The sequence below is a fragment of the Cupressus sempervirens genome, chromosome 11, assembly GCF_028749045.1.
Source record: "Cupressus sempervirens isolate cs-2001-9-10 chromosome 11, ASM2874904v1, whole genome shotgun sequence".
Taxonomy (NCBI): Eukaryota; Viridiplantae; Streptophyta; class Pinopsida; order Cupressales; family Cupressaceae; genus Cupressus; species Cupressus sempervirens.
This window is the reverse complement of record NC_143128.1, coordinates 259,655,592-259,679,980: the sequence shown is the minus strand read 5'-3', so window position 1 is coordinate 259,679,980 and position 24,389 is coordinate 259,655,592.

The following is a 24,389-nucleotide window of genomic DNA, read 5'->3' as shown; positions in this document are numbered from 1 at the left end:
TGTACTGCTACTATAACACCCAATGTGCCAATTGAGTAGTTATTAGGTGAGTGGGTAAGTTGGCATATTCTTGTATCGGGCATCAATTTTTGGTGGTGATAGACTTGGTCAATTGTTTCAATGAATGTCTGAGCTGTGAACTGGATGTAGAAATTTGCATTGCCTCTTTCATACTGTGTTTTCTTCTTGAGGGAGAAGTCTTTAATGTGGATGCTTGCTCCAAGAAAAACCTTTGTCATGAACCTATCGATTAATTGGTTTGTAATGTTTACTATTATGGTCATGTGTCCATCACTGTCAATGAGATCAGCATGAACTATGGGTACTTTTGCTAGGCTTGTCAGATTTTTGGCATAAGCAAGGCCATAAGTGACAAGGATGTCACCTTCAAAAAGAGTAGTTGTTTGTGTAGTACAAATAACTGCGATGCTAGATAAATTGTTTTCTTCTATTATGTGCCTATGAAAAGAATGAAATATTGTTCAAGGCTATGCAATGAGATTGAAATGAATTGAGAAGTCTAGGATCTGGAAAATATTTTATACCTTTTTGCTAGCTGTCTATCATGAGAGCCAGTGCTATCGCCTACAACATTGTGCTAGTGAGACAAGGAGGTGAATAGAGATCTAGACAATGTATTAAAAGTTAAAATTAGTAAAGAAACAAAATCTATAAAAAATAGCAATGAATGTATGGAAAAGTATGTAATAATAAGTATATAATGCAAATACCTTTTTGTGGGTGTTGAACTCTGCATTTGCAGCTGGTTCGTATCAACACTGCTTTTAGATTCATTCTATTTTCTTTTAGATGAGTACATAGTAAATCTATTCATAGGAAAATTGGACAGATTTTTTGTTGGCCATAAGATAAATAGGCAAGTGAGTTTGAGAAAAAAGACAATTAACCAAGCTGGTTATGTTTCTTATGCAATGCAAAGGCAGAAAACTTATATGTACTATAGTCCCTGCAAACATACATATCCTTTGATTATATTTGAGGAAAAATGCAACATACTTATCCTTTTATTAATAACAAAAATATAAAATTACCAATCAATAAAAAAAGGACTATGTATTGCTGCTAAATAAATACCACAAACATTTTGGCTTTGTAAGAGTGGATTCAATGTCTGTTCTATACTTCTATGCCTTCCTAGATTAAGTTATGTTTATAATTATCAGACTTCTGGGCTATCTGCTATAAAAAAATTCTTCAAATCCTACCAAACTAATCAATCATTTTTGAGACTAATCATATTCATTTAGGTCCTTTTCTTACCTGTATAAATATCTCCAGATAGAATTAGGTCTTATATCCTCTTTCTTTTCTGATATTTCAGGTCAATCTTCTAGAATCCCAACCCCATTAGAGAAAACTGGTTGAGCATCTTGCTTTCCATTGTTTGTTGTTCAGCTTCTCCATAAAGGGTAGCTCAATGCACAATTTTCTATAAATATTTAATAAAAAAGTTGCTATATATATTTTAATTCATTCTCAAGAAGATATTAAAAAATGGGCTTACATAGAGTAAAGTTATTTAGCACTAAATCCCATTTTGGCCAATCACAATTCACTATAAGTTGCATAGAAACTATGAAGAGGATGGTGTGCATAATAATTGAACTCCTTAATTTTTGATCATTCATAGACAAGGTTAAAGATAGTTTTTAAAGTTATCGAGTTCAGAATTCGAGCTACAATCTCAAGATTTCAAAACAATGATCGAGCTCAAGTCATTCTGGCAGAATGTCAATGAATATTTGCTAGACTAATGGACCAACTTTCCTATAGTTAGATATATCCAAACTTGGATAGGGCTCTTGAGAGTGCTCCTCATTGCCACTATAATATAAACTTTCAGCCAAAATAAAAAAAAATCATAACAGATTGAAAATGGAAGGCATTTGCACAATTTAAATGTGGTAACAATGGAAAGGAATTTGTTATATTCCAAAAGTTAAATCTGTTGGAAAATGAGAGACATAAATATTGCTAGAAATCTTACCCATTACAGCAACAATAATAATATTAAGTTCATATGGTGTTTTACAATGAATTGTGCAAACACTAAAATAGCATTGCATTCATGTGACTTAATAAAACTGGGTGAAACAACCTATAGGAAACTAAGGTAACTTAATTACAACATGTAAACCTTAATGGTCTACTTGTAATTGAATCTATCTAGATTTTTTTGAATATCACGTTTAACAATTAATTTCATACTTGATCTCAGATAGAAGGTTTCATTTGTGATTATAGATGTCTAAAATGTATTCAACAAGTCACCAATACATTCATAATCTCAATAAAGTTGCACTTGCAGAATAACGAATTCTATATGAAAAATCATCAGTGAGAGATGAAGGAATGTTCAAAAGGAAACAATAGAACTACTTATGTAAAATCTATCTAACCATCAAAGCCATAAATCAAAAATTTGCTGAATACCAAGTTTTCTTTGTAGCTTGTTAATAAGGCATTTATTCAGCAAAAAATAAAAAATAAAAGTTGGCAAGGTTTTCCAAGTCTTGTCAAGTTCTTCTGAGTTTATTCTTCATTTAGTAAGCTAATTTATTTTAAGGAATATTTTAAATTCTCAAGAATCAAGTCCAAGTGAAGATTGAATCTATTGAAACTTGGGGCCACAGGTTTTTGAACTATAACCAAAGAAATGGTTTAAATGGCCCTTATGCAAACTTTGTGCAGTGTGTGACATACTAACTAATACTGTAAGTACCTATGTTTTTTTTGTACAAGGCTACAATAGTACATGATGCTGAATCTAATTGATATGTCAACAAACTTGTAACCAAAATATAATAATTATTTGATAGAATTTACATCGTTTAATATGATGGTAAATTAGAAAATTACACATTTAGGAGAAGACAAAATAATTATTTTAAATAATAAATTCAAATGAATAAAAATGGAAATATCAATGAAATAAAAAATAAAAATAGAAGCTTGGCATTTCTCAATGAAGAAATGTAGGTCCTTGCAATCTCAAAGGGGGCATATGATTAAATAAATAAATAAAGATGTGCTTAGTAAAGTTGAAGGGAGAAAAAATTGATAACATAATTGTTTTCTTTTGTGGCTATTGTAGCTTAAGTGACATTTTACAATGTCAGTGACTGTGAAAGCTACATCCTTGATTCCAATAAAAGTCAATGGACCCTATAAGTGCTATTGGCGAAAAGAGTCAAAGACAAGCAGGAAAAGGCAATCAAATCATGCTACCAAATGAACAATGAGAAACAAAAGCTTACTTGAATATGTGCCTATTCCAATTATTTTCTTGTATAAAAATTCCTTGTCACCTACATAACCAACCACTACAACTTAGTTTCTTAATATCATCTTTGCACAGTTATGAGAACTTGGACCAAATAGCATATCACAGACATGCCCATAAAGCTTCGCATGGTTGTGAAACTTTTTGTGCAAATCTCTGAAAAGAAATGCATCAATGTATATTTGATAGCTGCATGAAAACGTTTCATGAGATGTATTACATACATAACAATATCAAGGCAGAGAATTTGATCACATCTACTTTCTAGGAAAATACTAAAAATTTATTTATCCAAAAGCTTATGTCCTGTACTTGCAGGAAACTAAAGATTTACATATAATGTATGCTTATTAATCTCATACATAATAATAGCATGGGGATACTTTACCATATTAATTTTGTAGGAAAATATAGAGACTTTACTTATTTATAATCTTATGTCTTGCATTTGCAGATAACATAACATTACACAAAATGTAGTCTAGTTACTCTTTCTAGTAGTCACATTCTTCTTATTGTTATGCACAATAATTCAATTTTCATGTTGCACCAATAGGTGATCTTAAAGCTGTGAGGGTTATAATCATGCTATGTGGAGATGATGGCAGTTTCCTCCATGATGGCTTTGTACATCAAAGGGCTTCACATGAGAACACATACTATTAAAGTAATACTGTAATCATCTGCATAATGGTCATGTAAGTGACTTTCTTTAAGTATTTCAGTTAGTTTTCAGTAACTATATGTTCTTTAAGATTTTTAGTTAGCTTGGCAACTTTCTATTGTGTCTCCAATCTTAATTGTTTCCATAATGCAAAGATCTTCTTCTAGTTGTTTTTTCAAAGAATTCTCCTCTCCTTTGTTTCATATTGAATTCCAATTGATTATCATTTCAGCTGGCCTTCTCTATAGAGTGAAGAATATAGAAGTAAAAGGAGATTCACACATAGTGATCAATGTTCAAAAGAATGAGAATGATCCAATTTGAAGTGTAAAGGATACATAGAGGAAGAAAATACTTAGAGGAGGCTAATTCTCTAATTCAAACAAGGAGTTGTTTTCTCACTTTGCACAGAAATGCAAAAGAAGTAGCAGATTATTTGGCTAACTAAGGGTGGTTTGAAGGGAGTTCTTTAGTCAAGGGTCTCAATTTGTCAGGCTTTCATTTCAAAGTTGGTGTTGGCTCTAATCAAATGAATATTTGAGGGTTTGACCTCTGCAACTTTGTCTATCTATGGAATTCCGAGATAGAGCATTGTCATTGATTATTACAGAAATAGAGGTTGAGAAGTCAAAGGCCAACAATATAGATTTGGTAAAACTTGTTCAAAAGGAGCTAAATCTTTTACGCACTTCATACCTCAATAGTTATATAATGTGGGTTAAATGTCCTAGCAGGAAGGTTGAAAGAAAGAAACATCTCTTTTGGCATTTCAGGGATGGTAGAGATTTAAAGCACTTTATCCAAGTTGCTCTACCTATGGCAAGTATTTCAATATTCAAGAAATTATTTTATGTCATCTCCCTTTTTCAAAGAAAGGCAAGGGTTCCTACTGGGAGAATTTAAAAACCAAATCAGAAATAGAGGATCCCTTATCCAAAAACAAACTACAAGGATGCAAACTAAATGTCATGATTTTAAATCTATTTTGTGTGCATCGCAAGCTAGCCTTACAACACAACTACAAAGTACTGATCACATAGATTTTTATGGCCTCATGGGAAATGATGCATTTATTCCTTTCACCTTGGATTTGTAGCAGAGTTTTATTTCAAAGCAAGATGATTGTTTAAGTGATCCTTTAGATAGCTATCATCAAAAAACTTGAGAGATCACTCGAGTAGGCATAAGGGTATAACTATTTGAAACCAGTCATCAACAAAGATTGGAGAAAGCTGATTAAAAGGCTATATTTTGATATTATGATTTGATTATTTTATTAAATGATTATTTTAATTATTCTATTTTTCATTTTATAGTTCTATTAATTTGTTGTCTTTCATAATTTATTACATGTGTAATTTAATTTACTAATTTAATATTTTATACATTTTAGAATTTTATTGTAAGGCTAAATTTACCCCATAATAATTTGTCTATAGAACCTCTATTGTGAATTAGTAGGTTGCAAATATTTGTGGAGGTTTGAAATAATTTAATAGTGCATATGAAAGAATGTAAAGATAATTTTGAAAAAAAATGGTGAATGAAAATTCACAATCTTGTCCATAATGACTTAAAATATTTGTCCGCCAGACTTCAAAAGTAACTTTTGCTCTTAATATTTTTCTAGATTTTGAGGCAAAATAATTATTTTAATGATATCTTTTTAAATAATGCTAAAAGAAAATATAATGTTTCCCTTGCAGAGTGGATCAATTTTCTACAAAATTGTGGAGCATACCATAAGTGGCAACGAAAATTAATGGGCTTTTGCCTTTAAATTGGGTGTTGAGAATTGATCCAATAAATTTTTAATTACAAAGACAGAGTAGGCTAATGAAGCAAACATAGTTGGAGACAAGAAGTAGACATTGCTTAGCACCAAATTACATGCATAGCAAATTAAGCAATGAACTGAGTAGTATGAAGAAATAGATCATTCGAAGGATGAAAAATGATTTACTTGTGAAAACATATGCTTTTTCTCTATAGGGATGATTTGAAACATTTGTAAATATATCTCTCAAGTGTGTAGAAAGCATGAATAAAAAAAAAGATAATTAACAAGACATAGAACGATGAAGAAGAATAAGAATAATGGAAAACTTATGATGAAAAGTGCAAATTTGATGAAAACTAATAGTTACCTAAAGAGGTAGAAGTCAAAGATGTATGCTCTTCTGAAAGCATCCTTCATAACAGTATTGTAGAATGGCATGTCAATCTAACTTACTAAGATGATGTCATTTCCTCAAGCTATAGATGTGGAATTTAGAACTGGAGTTGTAGAGATATTGCCAAATGATCTAACCAATATGTATCTAATATTAAGAATTTTGCAAATTTGTGATTAATATTGTGTATCCAAAAGTGATATAATAAAGTGTCTGCAAATGTTGTTGCTTTCTCAGCTATTAAAGAAAAGTTGTATTGTTGCATGAGTTCTACAAGCATTCTTTATTTTTTACTAGCATGTAGCATGTCAATGTTGAAGTCCCTAGTAATTATGATTTTGTAATTTTTTGGTAATGGTGTGAAAATGTTTAGTATCCTATCCAAAATGTGATTGAATGTTGCTATTGGTGTGATATAAACATTAGTGATTCATATAGTTTGGCCAAAATGTAATATACCGATGGTGGTTGATTCTAGATAATTTGTTGCAAAAGAATTCGTATTTAAGACTATAGTTTTTTTAAAACAAGTCAATATACCATGAATTACAAGTGAATAATATCAATTGTATATTTCATTTAGTAGTCAAAGATGTACATGTGTCTTGTCTCTTGTTTCTTGGAAGCATAGTATAGTTGCTTTGAGCAAGTCATGGTCATGGATAATTTCTTTTGCATGCAATGGAAGGCTTCGAGTATTCAAAGAGCATAGAATAAAATCTATTGGTGATAGGAAAGGAAGACTGTGTTGAAGTTTCCACTGTGCTTGATTACGGAGTTGATCCATTTCCTTGTTCACTTTATGTGAGACTATGGAATTATGATGTTGTACTTTGTGCATTAAATATAATGTTTCAAAGGTTTTGACTATAGGCAAGACCATGTTGGTATACTGGATGAGGATCAAAAGCGAGTCTATCCATTGTCAGACCTTGTGTTATGGATATTTCTTACAGATGCTATTTGAAGAGGGAATTGTTTCTGCATAATATATTTAGTAGCAGCTTTCATTTTCCTAGCTATTTTTGTTATTGGGGTCCAAGAAGGTGGAATAGAACATGTGTAGAAGCTTTGCATTTTTGTGCGTCATGACATGCCAATTGTAGGGTCATTGAATTGAATCTGTAGAATGTCTTCATCACGAGTTTTATGAAGTTGGAAGACTCCATCAGTGCCATTGACTAGTCCATCATGCGTGCCAAGGTTGCTCGCTATCAACTCTACTAAAATTCCTAGCTTTAGATAAAGTATAGCAGGCAATGATGTTTTTTACACTTGGTAATATACATTGTCAATGTGTGAATTTGTTTCATCGAGAGCTTCAAATATATAAAGCTTAGTAGGCAACAAGTCTAACATTCTTTTGTTGTGGTCGACAATAGTTGCATTTCTATGGAACAAGTACGAGAATTTTGGATCAGCAGGAGGTGTCTGGTAACATGTTGTGTTCAAGTAGCTAAGATCTACATCATTTTGGTGACCAGTTCTTGCACGGTTTAGAACAGAGATCAAGTTTTTATTTGTTTTTCTAATATCATTGTGTAATTCAAAACACAAGACATATTCTAGCCAAAATGTGTATTGAATTTTTTGACTATTTATTGTTGGCTCTTCAAATATCCAATTGTCACAAATGGGTTGTGCTTTGTATAAGTCACCACAAAATATGATGTCAACATTGTCAAAAGGTTTTTTTGGTGTATGTTTGATTTGTCGAAGCCTTTTGTCAATGTAATATAGCGTTCTTGAACCTATTAAGGAAACTTCATCAATAAGAAAAACCTGTAGTTGATCCATTCTCTTACTTAGATTATCAAGAGTGTTTGAGTCCAATGGCAACATCTTCGAAGAGTTACATGGCAATTGAAAAATAAAATGTGCAGTGACACCACCTACATTGAATGCAGCTTTTCCTATGGAAGCCACAATAATGCCTTTAGGCTTGTACAGGTCATTGTTTAGGTGCCTATTATAGATTTTAATCATAGCTTGGAATAAGACTTTTGTTGTAAAGGTCTTGCCAGTGTGAACACCTCCTGTCAAGAACAAGTATAGTGGTCTGTCAAGTGCAGCTCTCTTTTTTACGACAAAATCTTTAACTATAGATTGTTACTCTTCATTTAGTTGTCGGCGTAAGGTAAAGTATTCTTGGTTTGTAAGAAGTAATGGATGGGCAAGTTCTAAGAAGAGTGACAATGTAGTACCACATATTTTTTTTAGTTTTTTATATGTTTGATATCGGTTATAATGTCATATTTCTCTATTTAATCCCCTGCTTTTGTACATCCATGTTCAGTATCGAGGTTTATTGTTGGTTGGTTATTGTTCATAGTTTCTGTTGCAGCTTTGTCAATGTCACCCCATCTACTATTTGTTGTTGAGGTGAACATTTTTTCAATATGGGAAATTTCTAGTTTGTGTGCTTGAAATTTTGCACTCTATGTTTCATGTCCAACCATTAATGAGTTCTCATTATCTCTGAAAGGTACATAAAGCATGAATTGTTCTCTACAATAATTTTCATGATCAATATGTGGATTATATCTGACATAGCATATGATTCATGGTTTCCTTCTTTTTTGGAGCTCTAATGAGTTATTTGAGTAAAAAGATGTGTATTCTGCCAATGATATTTTCTCAAAGAATTTTGTTCATTCTATATACTTGTCTATCACTGTTGCATACATAATATTCTCATAATCATCATTTTCTTTCTCTAATAGCCTAGGGCTCTTTAGCATAACAATTCTAATTTTAGGCACCAAGTTATTGATGAAGATGGTACTTCTTGAACTTTTACATAATGGTAGGGATAAGGAAATATGTACTACTTGATGGCTGGACATTTTTTTGGTAGTTTAGCAATGCATTGCCTAGTTTTTGTATGAAATGTGTCTTTTCATTACAAGTATAAGTGCATTGTTTTTATACTTCACTGAATGCATGTGACAAGGTTCTATCTTCTTTTGTCATGTATGAGCTATAGTATGATGTAGCATCATATGCATCCAAGATAAACTGTGTATCTATATTTGCATACCATAGTGCGGGAACTTTTTTAGAGAATGCATTTATCCATATGTCAGTTGGTTGTCTTTTTAGGAAGACAAATTTTCAAGTCAATGTTGCTTGCAACATGGAAATGTAATCAGCTTCTTCAAGTTCAAATTTATACAAGAAATTATCAAATGCAAAATCCTTCGTGTAAGATTTGGCTTGTAATTGTGTGAAAAAAAACTTTTGCTTTGTCCTTGGTTCTAGGATCAATGTTTTTCAATGGCTCCAATATTGTTGTGTCTGATAGGAGGTAATGGAAAATCAAAATTTTAATTGGATGTTTTATACTTCTTGCATGTTTTCATATAATGATATGTTTACATTTTTACAAGATTTTGATCTAGCAGTGAAGAGTCACACGAAATGTGCTTGTCAATGAAGGCCTCTATGTCACTATTTTTGCAATGACTGAAGACAGGTGCATCCATGATCCATAGCATGAAGTGGACATGTTCATTTCCTTGATTTTGAAATTCTATAACAAAAAAAATCAAAGACTTTGCCAAAGAGGTCATCATTTTTTAGCATCATTTTCCTAAATGCATTAAGACTTTGATTGAAATAGCGACTGCAAAGAACTGGATTTGTCCTAATTTCAAAGTCTAGCTCTTTATCCTATAGGCTTTCATTTTGTCTATGTTGTTGCACATTTGAAATATTTTGAATTGCATTGCACAATGGCTGCCACAAGTGTTCAGCACTTGTCAATGTAACGAAAAAAGTTGGAGGACCAAGTTGACGAATCATTGCAAATATGTTTTTCCTCGTATTCTGCAAATAATATGGAGATGTTTGAATACTGTTTAGAGATCTAAAACCTATTGGAGATTTCAATATTTGTTCAAAGTTTCTAGGGTTGCGCACATCCTTAGCATATAGTTTTGCACCTTTTAGTTTAGCTTTCCTTATACAAACCCATGCTATTGACGATATTTGTTGAATAATTATTTTAATGGCTTTAAAAAATATGTTTGTTATATGTCTTCAAAAGTCATAGTCTTTATGCATGTGCTCCCACTTAACAATTTTTTGAAATGTAAACTTTTTTGTGATATCTTCTGCTTGTGGGGATCCAAAGAACAACGTTGGAAAGTTTATTTCATCTGAATAAGTATCTTGGAAAATTCCAAGAGGTTTGAAAGCTTCAGCTGGTGCAATTTCAAGAATTGATATAGGAAGATCATTGACTTAATGTGATTCATAAAAGCAATGTATTAGTGATTCTTGTTCAGGTTCATCCTCATTTGCATTGCCAATGTCATTTCCATCTATCTCGGCATCTATTGTGCTATCTGTTTTGTTTTGTGCTCTTTTATTTGCAAATAGTAATGACCGTTGTTCATTTATCGAGACCTTTTCCTTTGTATACATTGGTTTCTTACACAAGATTGATAAAGAATTCATGACATGGGTAGGTCTAACATTTCCTTGTGCATACTCATTTTCATATTGAAGTTTTCATTTTAGTCTAACTGCAATAGTATTTGTCTCATCTATGTCTCTAGGCAATGCATGTTGCACTTTATCAAAATTGACAAGAACATTTATAATTATACCATTCAAGCCATATTGTGCTCTTTTGTATCCCAATTGTCTGATTTGTGCAAAAGCAATACACAAAGACACAAGTCTTTCTTCTAGGCTAGTCAAGTTTTGAACAAGAGAGATTTGTTTATTTTGTCTGATGTTCCATGGAGCAGCATAATCAAGCAGATTGCCATGTACAATGGCATTTACACAGTGTTTGCAAATCATTTGGTTTGATGCAATTATTTTGTCATTTATTTGAATAGAGAGTGAAGAGAAAGCATTAAAAAATGCATTGGTAACTTTACAAATGTGTTTTTTGAAGCATAACATTTCATAGAGTGTACATGCTTTAGTTGGTGTATCGTTGATTTCTTGTAGATAAAGCCAAATTTATTTCTATTGTCTTTTGTTCAATGCAGATTGATATGGATAACTTGTCACTTGTTGTATTGTATTTGGCTTTCAAAAGATGTATCTTTTCCTATCAAATGTAGACTTGTGTTCATCTTTGGCACTATTGTCAGTAGTGATTCTTTGATTGATGGGCATGTTTGGTGAGGTTCTTTCCCTATTACGGATCATTGCTTTCAAGTGTCTCAAAGACAAACACATCTTTAAAGTTTGGCCAAGCGCAGTTTCAAGGTTTGCAATGTTTGAGACTTCTACAAGAGATGGTCTTCTTTCGTCTGATATTGTTACAATATTAAATTATGGCAATTTTTTGTGGGTTGAATCTAGCTTTGTTCTATTGGTTGGAGCAATCTATAGTGGCAATGACTTGTGCCATCTTTGTAACAAACCAAATTAATGCTTGTTCTTGGTTGGATGCAATTGCAATGGACGTGAACTTTAGATAATGGATTTGGTTGCCAAATGTGTATAGCTATATGGAAGATGTATGAAAGCCATAAGAAGAAAAATTCAGTGCCTTCCAAGTGCCTATCAACATATTGTATTCCAATGTTGCTAATTAGTGCATGTGCTTGTAAAAGTAGTTCAACATCTAACATTGCAAACTGTCTATACATATGGAAGCAATACAATGAAAATTTGTTATTTGTTTTTAATGCATTGGCCAATGACTAGGTCATGAAAAAGTACAAGGCAATAGCATCAAACCAATCGTCAACCAAGAAGGCAATAGCTGCAGACATGCTTTCACCATATGACAAAGTAAATGCAGGGACTTGTTTTAGACCAAGATGGGTAAATTCTTCTTTAGGTGTATGTGGGACATCTATTGTAGGAGAGGATAAAGGGGGCATTAGTTGATCCATAATTTGCATCATGTTGTAGGTACTTTTTCTTGGAAAATAGGGCACTTTTCTTGAAAAAATAGGTTCATGGTGCCCAACTAATGGGTTAGCATCATGGAAAAGAATTGATATTGTAGGATGTACTACATCTTTGTTAAAGTGGAGGTATGGTTTTCTACGTGTCAATGACCAAATACATATGGGTATGTTTAGCTAAAGAGACAACTAACGAATACAAAATTTGTCACCCCAAAGACCTATTTCACCTTGTGTGTTGGTTTCAATTGTAGAGAGTCACATTCTTCGCAAGTATGTGGCTTGGTCGGTGACTTTATGCAAATCATAAAGCAAGGTAGGGTGTAGCTCATGTTGCAAAGAAGTTGAAGCTACATCAGATCCATGATGGACAAAGTGCAAGAAGTAGTCAACAAGTCCATTACAAAGTTTAGTAGATATATAATGACAATGAAGCAAGACTTGTATAGTATCAAACAAACAATCACCAATGTTGAAGTTAAAAGAGCTAATTCAAAAGTAATGAACATTGTCAAGAGCATCATCAATTGATCTAGTTTGAAATAGGTCATCTAATTTGTATGTCTCTACTATTATTGGGTTTTTTGATGACTGCCCTGATGTATGTGGTGTGGCTATGTATCTATCCATTGTTTTAGTTAGAAAGAAAAAATGAATTAGTAGTTTGTTCAAGATAAGTAGAGGGTGCATTCCAGCATTTGATAGTAGTAAGAATGAGTTGGCAAGTGTAAAAAGTTTTTGGATGAGGATAGAAACAAAATCTAAGATCTAGATCAAAATATGATGAGAAATTGCTTAGGTCTAGTCCTCCCAAAGCAGCCCCTACAAGATAATTGAAAAAATAGGCCGTGAATGCTAAGAATGGAAAGACAAAATGCAAAGCAATGAAGAATAGATCTTGTTTAATATAAAATACTAAATATAAAGTAGATTTTTAAATCTAGACTATTTAGGTGTTATTTTTTCCAGAGTCCATTATTGAAGATGCATAACCTACTAGAGTTGACAAGTATTGTGTCTTATGGACCATTCATTGTCTAAGTGCTAGATTCATGCATTTTCATCTATGCAATGTTAGTTGCTGTATAACAAATGTGATAGTTTAATATCATTAGGCAAGGAAAATTTCTATCAACCCATACAGTGACTAGAAGATTAGTCAAATCAATAACATCTTAATGTTGAAGTGGAGATACTTTATGCCCTGTTCTCTATTTGCTTCCTAGCTTGAATGTTATGTGAAACATCATCCACAATATTACCTTTTTGTTGGTAATGAAGCCAAAAACTAAACTATGTTTTAGAAATTGTAATCCTTCTAATTAAGGGCTTTCTCCAACATAACTGAAGGATTCAGATTTTTAAATTGTGTTAAAGTCTGTTACATTTAGTTGGGATTCAAGAGAATGGATCTTGTAATTATGATAGATAAGTTGAAAGATACTTTTGTTGTAAATAAATGCTCATTTAGCATATTATATAGATGGACTGATTTCTATGCAAGTTACTTATACTCATTTATATGCATCTTAATTATATTCATAAGGAAATTAAAAGAAGAAGAAGAAGACAATAATTAAAATCTAATGTTTCCTTATAACTTTGATTGAGCTTCTTTAACATATTGATCAAAAAACAAGTTCTTTAATTTTTTTCTAGATCTACCTAAGTCAAACTCTAATTTTTCCAATATATAGATATCAAACATTTGCATTTGGGAAAGAATACTAATAAACATACTTCTTTAAAATAAAGTCCTTGAGCTATGTTGCACTTCAATCATGTAATAGACAAGTTTCAAAAAAATCAATGCAAGAACAATAATTGCTTTTAATATATGTGTCTACAAAGTTGTCTAGTGCTTGATTCCTAATGACTATCCTTGAGTGTATCTTGTTCTATGGAAATTGTTGCACCCAATGAAATTCATTGTTTGAGCTTATCTCATTCTTGCTTCTTGTTAAATTGATTGTTTTTCATGGTTAGCTTCAAGGTTGGCATGTGATGATTGCCACAAGTAAAACTAAGAATGATGATGATGCTTTACTTTATGGACGTGACTATAGATTATTGGGAGATTTTTGAAATAATCAATGTGAGAGAGAAAGTTGGTTTTAGAAATATAAAAAGAGATAAGAAAGACGTATCAATCTCTTGTTGCAAATTTCTCAGAATCATGGTTGCAGAAGATGACTTATTGATATCCGTAGTTCTTCATTGTTTAAAACAAGTTAAACACTCAGGTCCTTTGAATGAAGGTAGTACTAGTAACCATAAAGTATACATACAGATAGTCAATATTTAGTTCCAATTACATATATGAGGTGGTTAATCTATTTCAACAATACATCAGGTGAACTACTCAATTATAGAACAAGGTAAAGAAATAGAAGAGACACCAAAAAAGAGACAAGAGAAAATGTTGATCCATTTGAACAAGAATAGCAAACAACATAAATTGTATTAAGCATCTAATTCATTTAATTTGTGAAGGTATCTATCAAAGACATTCACTAGTTTGTATGGAAATTGAATATATATAAACATCTTACAAATCAAACCTTAATACATATGCATGGATAACAAGAAGGTATGACAATGAATTTACCTTATCAAACGTCGATTTGAGATCACAAGCAATATAGGAGGCAGCAATATCAAGTGCAAGTAGGACCTAATAATTTTATATTACATAAGAGTATCGGATATAGTATCAAACAATCAATAAAATAGTATAAAATATTATGAAATACATTGAACAATCTTAAAATTTCAGCTTCTAGAGTTAGAATTAGAGAGTATTGAAAAATGTTTGTTCATGTACTCATCAAATTAATTTAAATGTTTATATTCATATTTAAGTTGAGACTTTTGTACATGGAGTTCATTCTTTTGATTTATCTATCCAAATTAAAAAGAGGCTTTTTGGAAAATCCTTTAGCTATGACGTGCTTTCAATGCTATTGCTAAAAATATGAAAGCTACTCTAGAACTGACATCAGACAGAAAGGGTACATTTTCTTGATAAAAACATATTCTAGAACTGACATACTCTAGTTTTTAGATCTAAGTTTCTATTTAGTTTTTGGATTGGCATGTAATTTTTGAAAACAATTAGCACTTGTGAATTTTTATATGTACAATGTATTCAACTTTTGAGTGAGTGACCTTTCTTCAACAATCTTATCCTTATGCTATGGCTTTTTTGATAATCCTATAAACTTATAAAGCCTTGAATCTTTAATACTTTGAACTTTGTTGCCTTATCAGAAGGTTCTATCACCAGTATGACGTGGTTTAAGTACTAAAACCTGATAAACTTGGCTTTTGTTATAAGATGGTTCACAACTTTTCCAAAGAAAAAACTAAACTAAGTGTTCTTGTAGATATGATTCATGGATTTCGTGGTTGCATAGTCCCTACCATGAAGATTTAGTTGTGTCATTAGTAGCCTATATCAGATGGCCATGGTCTACCAGGAGTGGGGATCCAAGAAATATGATTGAAGGAGCAGAATATAGAATTTTATGCTAATAGTCTGCCGTTAAAAAAATTAAATTTATAAATACGCATTTATTTTATTATACTTTATGCACAAATTAATATTACAATGAGTTACATTTCCACAAATATATTATTTTTTAAATAAAAATATTTTAAAAATATGATTTATGTTGTATTATACTTTTCTATAATTTTAAAAATATTTTAAATTTATATTCTTAAAATAGCTTTTATATTTGAAAGATTTGAAATTGAATTCAAAAGTTTAGTTATCTTTATCTTGATTGATGTGTACAAACTTGATTTCACATATATGTCATTTATAATGTACTATCAAATAACAATATACCTCTTCTACACCAAGAACTATCATAACAAAATTAAGTAGGGTGAATGAATCAATAGCTAGTAGAGTATAAATGTATTATGAGAGAAAACATGTTGTAGATGCACATTTTAACTCTATGGATTTTGCATGGGGATGAGAAAATATTCCTCTGCCTATTATAGTCAAATTAAATATTCATAAAGAAATACTTCTTGGTACCCTCACTCATAAGAGAAACCTATAAAGTAATACTAGGCTTAAACCTATAAGCAATGTTATTCAAAGTCAAAAATAAATATAGAGATCACTAACCACCCATAACTAAATCTTGAACTACACTCAAAAGGATAAAAGAAAAATAAAATAAAACAAGAGCTCTATGCACAAAGCCTGAGTCCCAGACTATGTAATTTGTGAAACTTTTTGCTTTATCAATTTTTTAATAATTTTTTTTATATATTATAAATATATGAATTGAAAAATTAAAAATTATAATATTTGTCATTAATTAAATTTTGACATTCTATTTTTGAAAAATTATGCACAATTTCTTTAAAAACTTATCTATTTAAATTTTTTGAACAAATTCATAATTTAAATTTTAACCCACAAAATCTATGTCAAATGAGGAAAGATAGTATAATTAAGAGAAAAAACAAGCACATTTAAAATGAAATAACAAATGTCTTTATTTAGTTTGTAACCAAAACTAATGATTTCAAAATATAATTTATGAAGATGATACAAATGAATAAAAAATAATGTAACATAAACAATGAAAATACAAATAAAAGAACCATAATCAAGATCAAATTACAAACTACTCACCCATTTGTCTTCTATAAAGTCTGAGAAAAGAAAGAAATATTTGAATTTAGAACACCTATCGTTCTCTCCGCTCAAAGCTTCACTTTGCAGTTTAGTACCCAACATAAGGCAACAACTAATAATTTTTACATTTTAGAAATTGCTTAAAATTTTTATTTCCATTTAAAGTAAGTGTTAAAGTCTGTTACATTTAGTTGTGATTCAAGGGAATGGATCTCGTAATTATGATAGATAAGTTGAAAGATACTTATGTTGTAAATAAATGCTCATTTAGTTATAGTCATTTATATGAATCTTAATTATATCCATAAGGAAATTAAAAGAAGAAGAAGAAGACAATAATTAAAATCTAATGTTTCCTTATAACTTTGGTTGAACTTCTTTAACATATTGACCATAGAACAAGTTCTTTAATTTTTTTCTAGATCTGCCTAAGCCAAACTCTAATTTTCCTAATATATAGATGTCAAACATTTCCATTTGGAAAAGAATACTAATAAACATACTTTTTAAAAAGAAAATCCTTCAGCTATGTTGTACTTGAATCATGTAATAGAGAAGCTGCAAAAAAATCAATGCAAGTACAATAATTGCTTTTAATATATGTGTCTACGAAGTTGTCTAGTGCTTGATTCCTAATGACTGTCCTTGAGTGTATCTTGTTCTATGGTAGTTTTTGCACCCAATAAATTCATTTTTTGAGCTTATCTCATTTTTGCTTTTTGTTAAATTGATTGTTGTTCATGGTCAGCTTCAAGGTTGGCATGTGATGATTGCCACAAGTTGAACTAAGAATGATGATGATGCTTTACTTTATGGATGTGATTATAGATTATTGGGAGACTATTGATATAGTCAAGGCAAGAGAAAAAGTTACTGTAAGAAAGCTCAAAAAAGATAAGAAAGATGTATCAATCTCTTGTTGCAAATTTCTATGAATCATGGTTGTGAAAGATGACTTATGGACATCCATAGGTTTTCATTGTTTAAAATGAAATTAAAAACTCAACTCCTATGAATGAAGGTAGTACTAGTAACTATAAAGTATACATATAGATAGTCAATATTTAGTTCCAGTTATATATATGAGGTGGTTAATATATTTTGACAATACATCAAGCAAAGTACTCAATTACAGAACAAGAAAAAGAAATAGAAGAGACACCAAGAGAGAGATGAGCAAATGTTGATCCATTTGAACAAGAATAATAAACAACATAAACTGTATTAAGCATCTACTTCATTTAATTTGTGAAGGTATCTATCAAAGACATTCACTAATTTGTATGGAAATTGAATATATATAAACATGTTACAGATCAAATCTTAATACATATCCATGGATAACAAGAAGGTATAACAATGAATTTACCTTATCAGAGGGCAATTTGAGATCGCAAGTAGGACCTAATAATTTTATATTACATAAGAGTATTAGATACAATATCAAACAATCAATAAAATATTATGAAATACATTTAACAATTTTAAAATTTCAGCTTCTAGAGTTAGAATTAGAGAGCATTGAAAAATGTTTGTTCATGTACTCATCAAATTAATTTAAATTTTTATATTCAAACTTGAACTAAGATTTTTGTACACGGAGTTGATTCTTTTGATTAAAACATATTCTAGAACTAGTTTCTATTTAGTTTTTGGACTGGCATGTAATTTTTGAAAACAATTAGCACTTGGGAATTTTTATATGTAAAAAGTATTCAGCTTTTGAGTGAGTGAACTTTCTTCAAAAATCTTATCCTTATGCTATGGCTTTTTTTTTAATCTTATAAACTTATAAAGCCTTGACTTTTTAATACTTTGAACTTATTTTCCTTATCCCAATTTAGTCCCTTTGAAGGATTTTATTTTCCCATTTAGAATAGGAGCATGAGTGCTAGCTAATACTACTTTAGGTACAAGTCCAAGGACTGAAAAAATATTCATTCCATGGAAGTGCTTGAGGTACAACCCTAACCTCATCGCGTATATCATACCTCTACGGGATTGAACCTTGCTAAATGGGATACTCACACAAGGTACCATTACCCTCATCCTTTATAATCAACCAAATGAAGGATAGACTTTGGTCAATATTTACATATTAAACATTGCATATGAGCACAAGGTTCTTTCACCAGTATGACATAGTTTAAGTAGTGAAACCTGATAAACTTGGCTTTTGTTATAAGATGGTTCACAACTTTTCCAAAGAAAAAACTAAACTACGTGTTCTCCTAGATATCATTCATGGATTTCATGGCTACATAGCCACTACCATGAAGATTTATTTGTGTCATTCATAGACTATATCAAATGGCCATGGTCTGCCATGGGTGGGGATCCAACACATATGATTGATGGAGTAGCATATAGAATTTTATGCTAACAATCTCCCTGGAGCAGCAATGCTTTCATGTTATAGTTAACAGATAGAATTTATAATGGTCAATGGACTAAATTTTTATATTCCCAAACTGATACCAATTATAACTCTTCATAATAGTGTTCTCATTGAGTAAGAATAGAAGAGCATTATAATTGAAATAAGATATCAGACAACAAGAGTATAACAGTAATTAAGTTCTCTCGAATAATAGAAGATCAATAGCCTTTACAGGACTAACTTTAGCAAAGCTGTCTCCCTTCATTTTGGGATAATGTAAATCCATGTCAATTTCTAGCACTAGAGGATAACGTTTTGGAGGAATCTGATACAATAAAGTTGAATTAAATTGGGACTGACTCATATTCAACACCAGCAACAGTTATGCCTAGAATGATTTAAATATATGATCTATATGAATATGATTATTTTGTCCAGCACAAAAAACCCATGCCAAACAACATTGCTACTTAAAATTGCAAAAAGAAGGCATAACAACACAAGTATTACACAATCAAATCCAAGGACCTTAACATTTAGAAAAATTGAAAATTAAATAAAATGTTTACCACAAATTGAATCAGCATAGCAATTCAAAATTTTATTGAAAATCTATTAATAAGAAAACCAAAACTATTAATAATCTATACAGAAAACCACAAAATATGTGGGGATCCAAGACATATGACCGATGGATTTTCTGACTGCATAGTTGGTGCCATGAAGATTTTCTTGCGGTTGGGCATCGATATCAGATGACCATGGTCTACAAGGGATGGGGATCTAAGACAAATGACTAAGACCTATTTTCTCTTGCTAGTTTTATTGAACTTGCAAATTAATTTGAAAGGTTTTTGTATCAAATTTTGCTAACATATTAGGCTTTCTCCTTTTAGGGCCATATGATAGGGTGAATCTCATATGCCTAGCTTTCGATGCTCTCGCATTCCACCCCTTACTTTGATATCGTATACATTAGTTGTGTTATAATATATACCACTAATTTATGAAACTTAAATTGTTAATAAATTATAAGAACAAAGTGTGAAGCTGACACCTCCAATTATCTTGATTAATTTATTTGGGGTTGTAGTTACATATCAAATATTACATAGATGCACAACTGCCTTATGATAAATTCATTCCCTACTGAAGAAGATGCTATGATCTTCATCAGAATTTTCAGCATACACAAAACTTGTCAATATGGAAAAGGAAATGCAGATACAGGATAAAAGATACTACATACTAGTAGTGAGTATAGTTACAAAGAGTATAATTTCACAATTGTCAAGTATCTCTATATATTTCATTGTCAAAATAATATCAATTATCAATTAAACATTTTCCATTATTTGAAGTAATAATTTTTGATTCGATGCAAATAGACAAATTTGTTTTCTTTTGAGTAAAAATATGAAAATAATAATAATTTCTTCAATTCTTCTACAGTCTGGAAGAAGAGACCATGTAGGCATCACGTCTACCTGGTGTTACATATGAGATTGAAAATGTGGTGGTGGCCATCCCTTTTTTCTGCATGGGCTTACATTTTTTTTTGGCGGCAGATGTGAGTAAAGGAGGATGGTCTACAACTAATTTGGAAGTGCTGGGGAGTAGGCTGAAAGGAATTTGATATAATCAAAGTCCAACAGTATTCAATGCCTCACTTTTGGGCATATTTATCAAATGATTTGTGTCATATCTACCCAAATTGGGTAAATAAAATCTATAGTCTGAACTACTATTAATGTGTTCTCAGCTCTAAATTCAATTCAAACACAGGCTCAGTAAACAACATTTTCACATAGCTTAAAAGCACTAATTTTCTATAGGAGGCACTTATTTGCAACTAAATATTTACCAGGAAATCAACAAAACACAAAGCTACTTAAAGATTGAAGTGAATTATGATACTTCCATGCTAGAATGAGCTTGTTTAGATTTGTAGAGAAAATGAAAAAAGACCATAGTTTCACTCATCATCTCACCAATGCATTACTCAAAATTAATGCAACAAAGAAACAATTTAGTAAAACAAAAGCTTAGAGAACAATGTCAGAGGAGTAAACAGAGCATCTGTGCATAGTAAGTTATTTTTTCCCCTCTTATTCATCTTGCCTTCTGTATCTAAGACTACAAGAACATGATATGGACCTGTAAGCTAACCTGGGGTGTTATAGTAACTTGTTATCTCAAAAAATAGACAGCCCATGAACTTAAATATCCTAGCGCAATGAAATTTGAGTTTTAAAATGGATAAAGAATCACCAATATGGGACATCAAAAAATATTGGGGAATGCATAAGTTTATTTTCCATGCAACCTGTCTATTCATCAATGAACCTATGTTTCTCTTAAATAGGGATATAATCCACCTACTGGAGATGATTCTGTCCAAAAACATACACATCATAGCTTTGAATGGATCCTCAAAAGTGGCTATTTTTTGGTGTAAATAAGTATTTACTTATTACACTTACTTAAATTTTACTTAGGTTAATGGATTATTTAGTTATTTTGCATTATTTTATTATTATTTTAGATGAGACACTTAGGAGTTTGTGAATTGTCATTGAGTTACGCAACTCTAATTAGGCACATGGTGTCTACAACATAGGAGTATGCATCATTCACTGAGTTGTCATAATGACAACACAGTTTTCTGCACTCCTAATTTAGCACATGTTGTCTACTCCACTAATTTGTGTGCTACACCATTGTAGGCTTATCCTCACATCATCGCACTTAATCCCATGCTTAATGGAGGATAATCCATATCTAGTGGACATGTGTTTGGTTGTATGACATATCATAGTGCTAACTTCTATGCATTCTAGAAGCTCTCCTGAGGCACTCCTAGTGTACTCTTGTATCCAATTATTGAATGAATATCATCATTTTGATCATACTCTACCTATTTTTGTCTACTGTGTGCTTGTGTTGAGTTCTTTAGTTCTTGAGTGAATTTTGGCCTAAGCCAAATTCTTACATGGTATCAAAGCCAAAGAGGATTCTCATCACATAGCCATTCGAGACCGTTCATGCTTCAGCACCTCGACACATATCTAGACGATTCACAGAAATTGGGAGCGGCTAGACCTAGATCTAACCTCTTTGTTGTGTCCAAAGCATCGATTCAGTGAAGATTGACTATAAATTTGCCTATCTTGGGTGAAAGTTGATCATGAGGAAAATTTTTTTTGCAAACCGACACCCGAAGGCACCGATTTGCAAACTGGTTATGATCATTTTCGGATCTAATTGATTTTTTTTGGATCTAAATATTATTTCTTCTTTGCATTTATTTTCCCATATTGGGTATTTTTTTGAATTTTTAATTTTTGAAATCAATAGAGAAAATGTTTTACAGACTCGGGTGATCAAATCCCAGATCTGTATTGTGGTGGATTAATTTATTTCATAGGGCCAATTTTATTTAATTTAGTAAGAGGCTTAATCAACTCGAGTCATACTTGCACATCAACCTACGAATTTGCCGCAACTAGATAGCCCACGATTCTAACATCCTCTATCCACCAACCAGCGTTGGGCACATTCATCATTTCTAATGAGCAACTCAACTGGCGGGCAACCCTTTATTCTCCACGCAACTCATTTCTTATACATTGAGGAAATCTTCATTATAAACAGTGCCTAAAGCACGTCCCTCATGAATGTGGGATATTTCTCTATGGAATCTGACACCGCAGAAGCAAACTCTGGCATTGACTTTTGAAACTTTGGTGGCACAGAGCAAATATGGTCGATTGCATAGTCAGCACCAAGTCTGTAGCCATGGTGGCTAATGGTACATATAGTTAGTGACACCTCTTTGCACAGTCAGCCTTGTTAGTCCATGTTAGCAAGACATGACATTGTTGCTCGTACAATCTGTACATGATGACGTTATCATAATGTCACACTGACATTTCTAGAGCCCAAAATTTTGCTGATGTCATCATTTCATGACCTTAAAATTGATGGCCATCTGGATGTCAAAATAGGGCAGTATAGAACTGCTGCGATGGTCAGATGACCGTCAAATTTAACCCCATCTTTTGCTGGTGCAACCCCTCACCAAATTGATTTTGGTTTTTGTAGTCCGACTTCAAGAGTCCATAACTCGCACATCTAGACTCCAAATTAGGTGCAATTTTTTTTGAAAATTGGGTAAAATTTTCTAAATTTTTTAGTGGTGCAGCTATTTTTTTGTTTTGGTGCACAGATTGTTCAAAATTTGCATTTTTTGGCCACTGTACCTGGATAATCCTACATTTTGCAACTTAAAAAGCTCTGTATGGGCACATCTGGAGTCGAAAACAAGTTCTATTTTTTTGAAAGTGCGTTATTTTTCATCTACTTTCTAGATCTAGCATCAAATTATAGTGTTGTGTGGACAAAATTGTCACTTTTAGTATAGGGCCTTTCTTTGCTTTATAATGCTTTAGTATTGTAGCACATTGTAAAATTTTAGATTTGTACTCTATTAAGAGGTTGTAACAAGGAAAATCAGAAGTTCACGAAGGCCAAAATTGGCAAGTGGCCCATTATAATCACACTACTGATAAAGTGACTAAAGCATCTATTTTGGGGGGGTTTCTTGATTTAGTGAAAAGGGGGGGTGTTCTTGGTGTTGTGTTCTCTCTTTTCTACAATTTTCTTTCATTTTCTGCATTATGGGAAACTTTAAGTTTCCTAAATTAACTCCTCATAACTATGCTTCGTGGTCAATCAAAATGTTGTATCACTTAATGCATAATGGAGTTTCACAATATGTAGATGATACTCTTCCTAAACTAGCAAGTGATAATGTATCAATAAGTGAAATTTCAAATTGGGTAGCCATGGATAGGAAAGCCCTAGGTGATATATGTTTGGGGGTAGATGATAAAATTGTCATGCCCAAACTATGAGGCAAGAACACAATTTTTTAAAAAAAATTAATAATTAAAATGCTCTAAGTTCGATGAGGTTGTGATCACAGTTTAAGAAAAAGGTTCTCTATATTTCATCTTAAGTTTTAAAAAAAAATTGTGTTCTTGCCTCGTAGTTTGGGCATGACATTTTGGTATCAGAGTCCATGTTTCAACACAAGGAACCTTAGATCATTGTGCTTCCTAACTTAACTCAAACTTTTAATTATGTAGATGCCTCCTATTACTCGAAGCAATCGACGAGGCAAAGGTCATAGGGCTAAGGGTGGTAGAGTGGGACAGGAGGATGGACCACCTCCACCACCACCTCTACCTCCACCACCACTAAACTCGAACCAGGACATTATAGATGCACTTCAGACTTTGATTGGTGTAGTTCAGCAAAGGG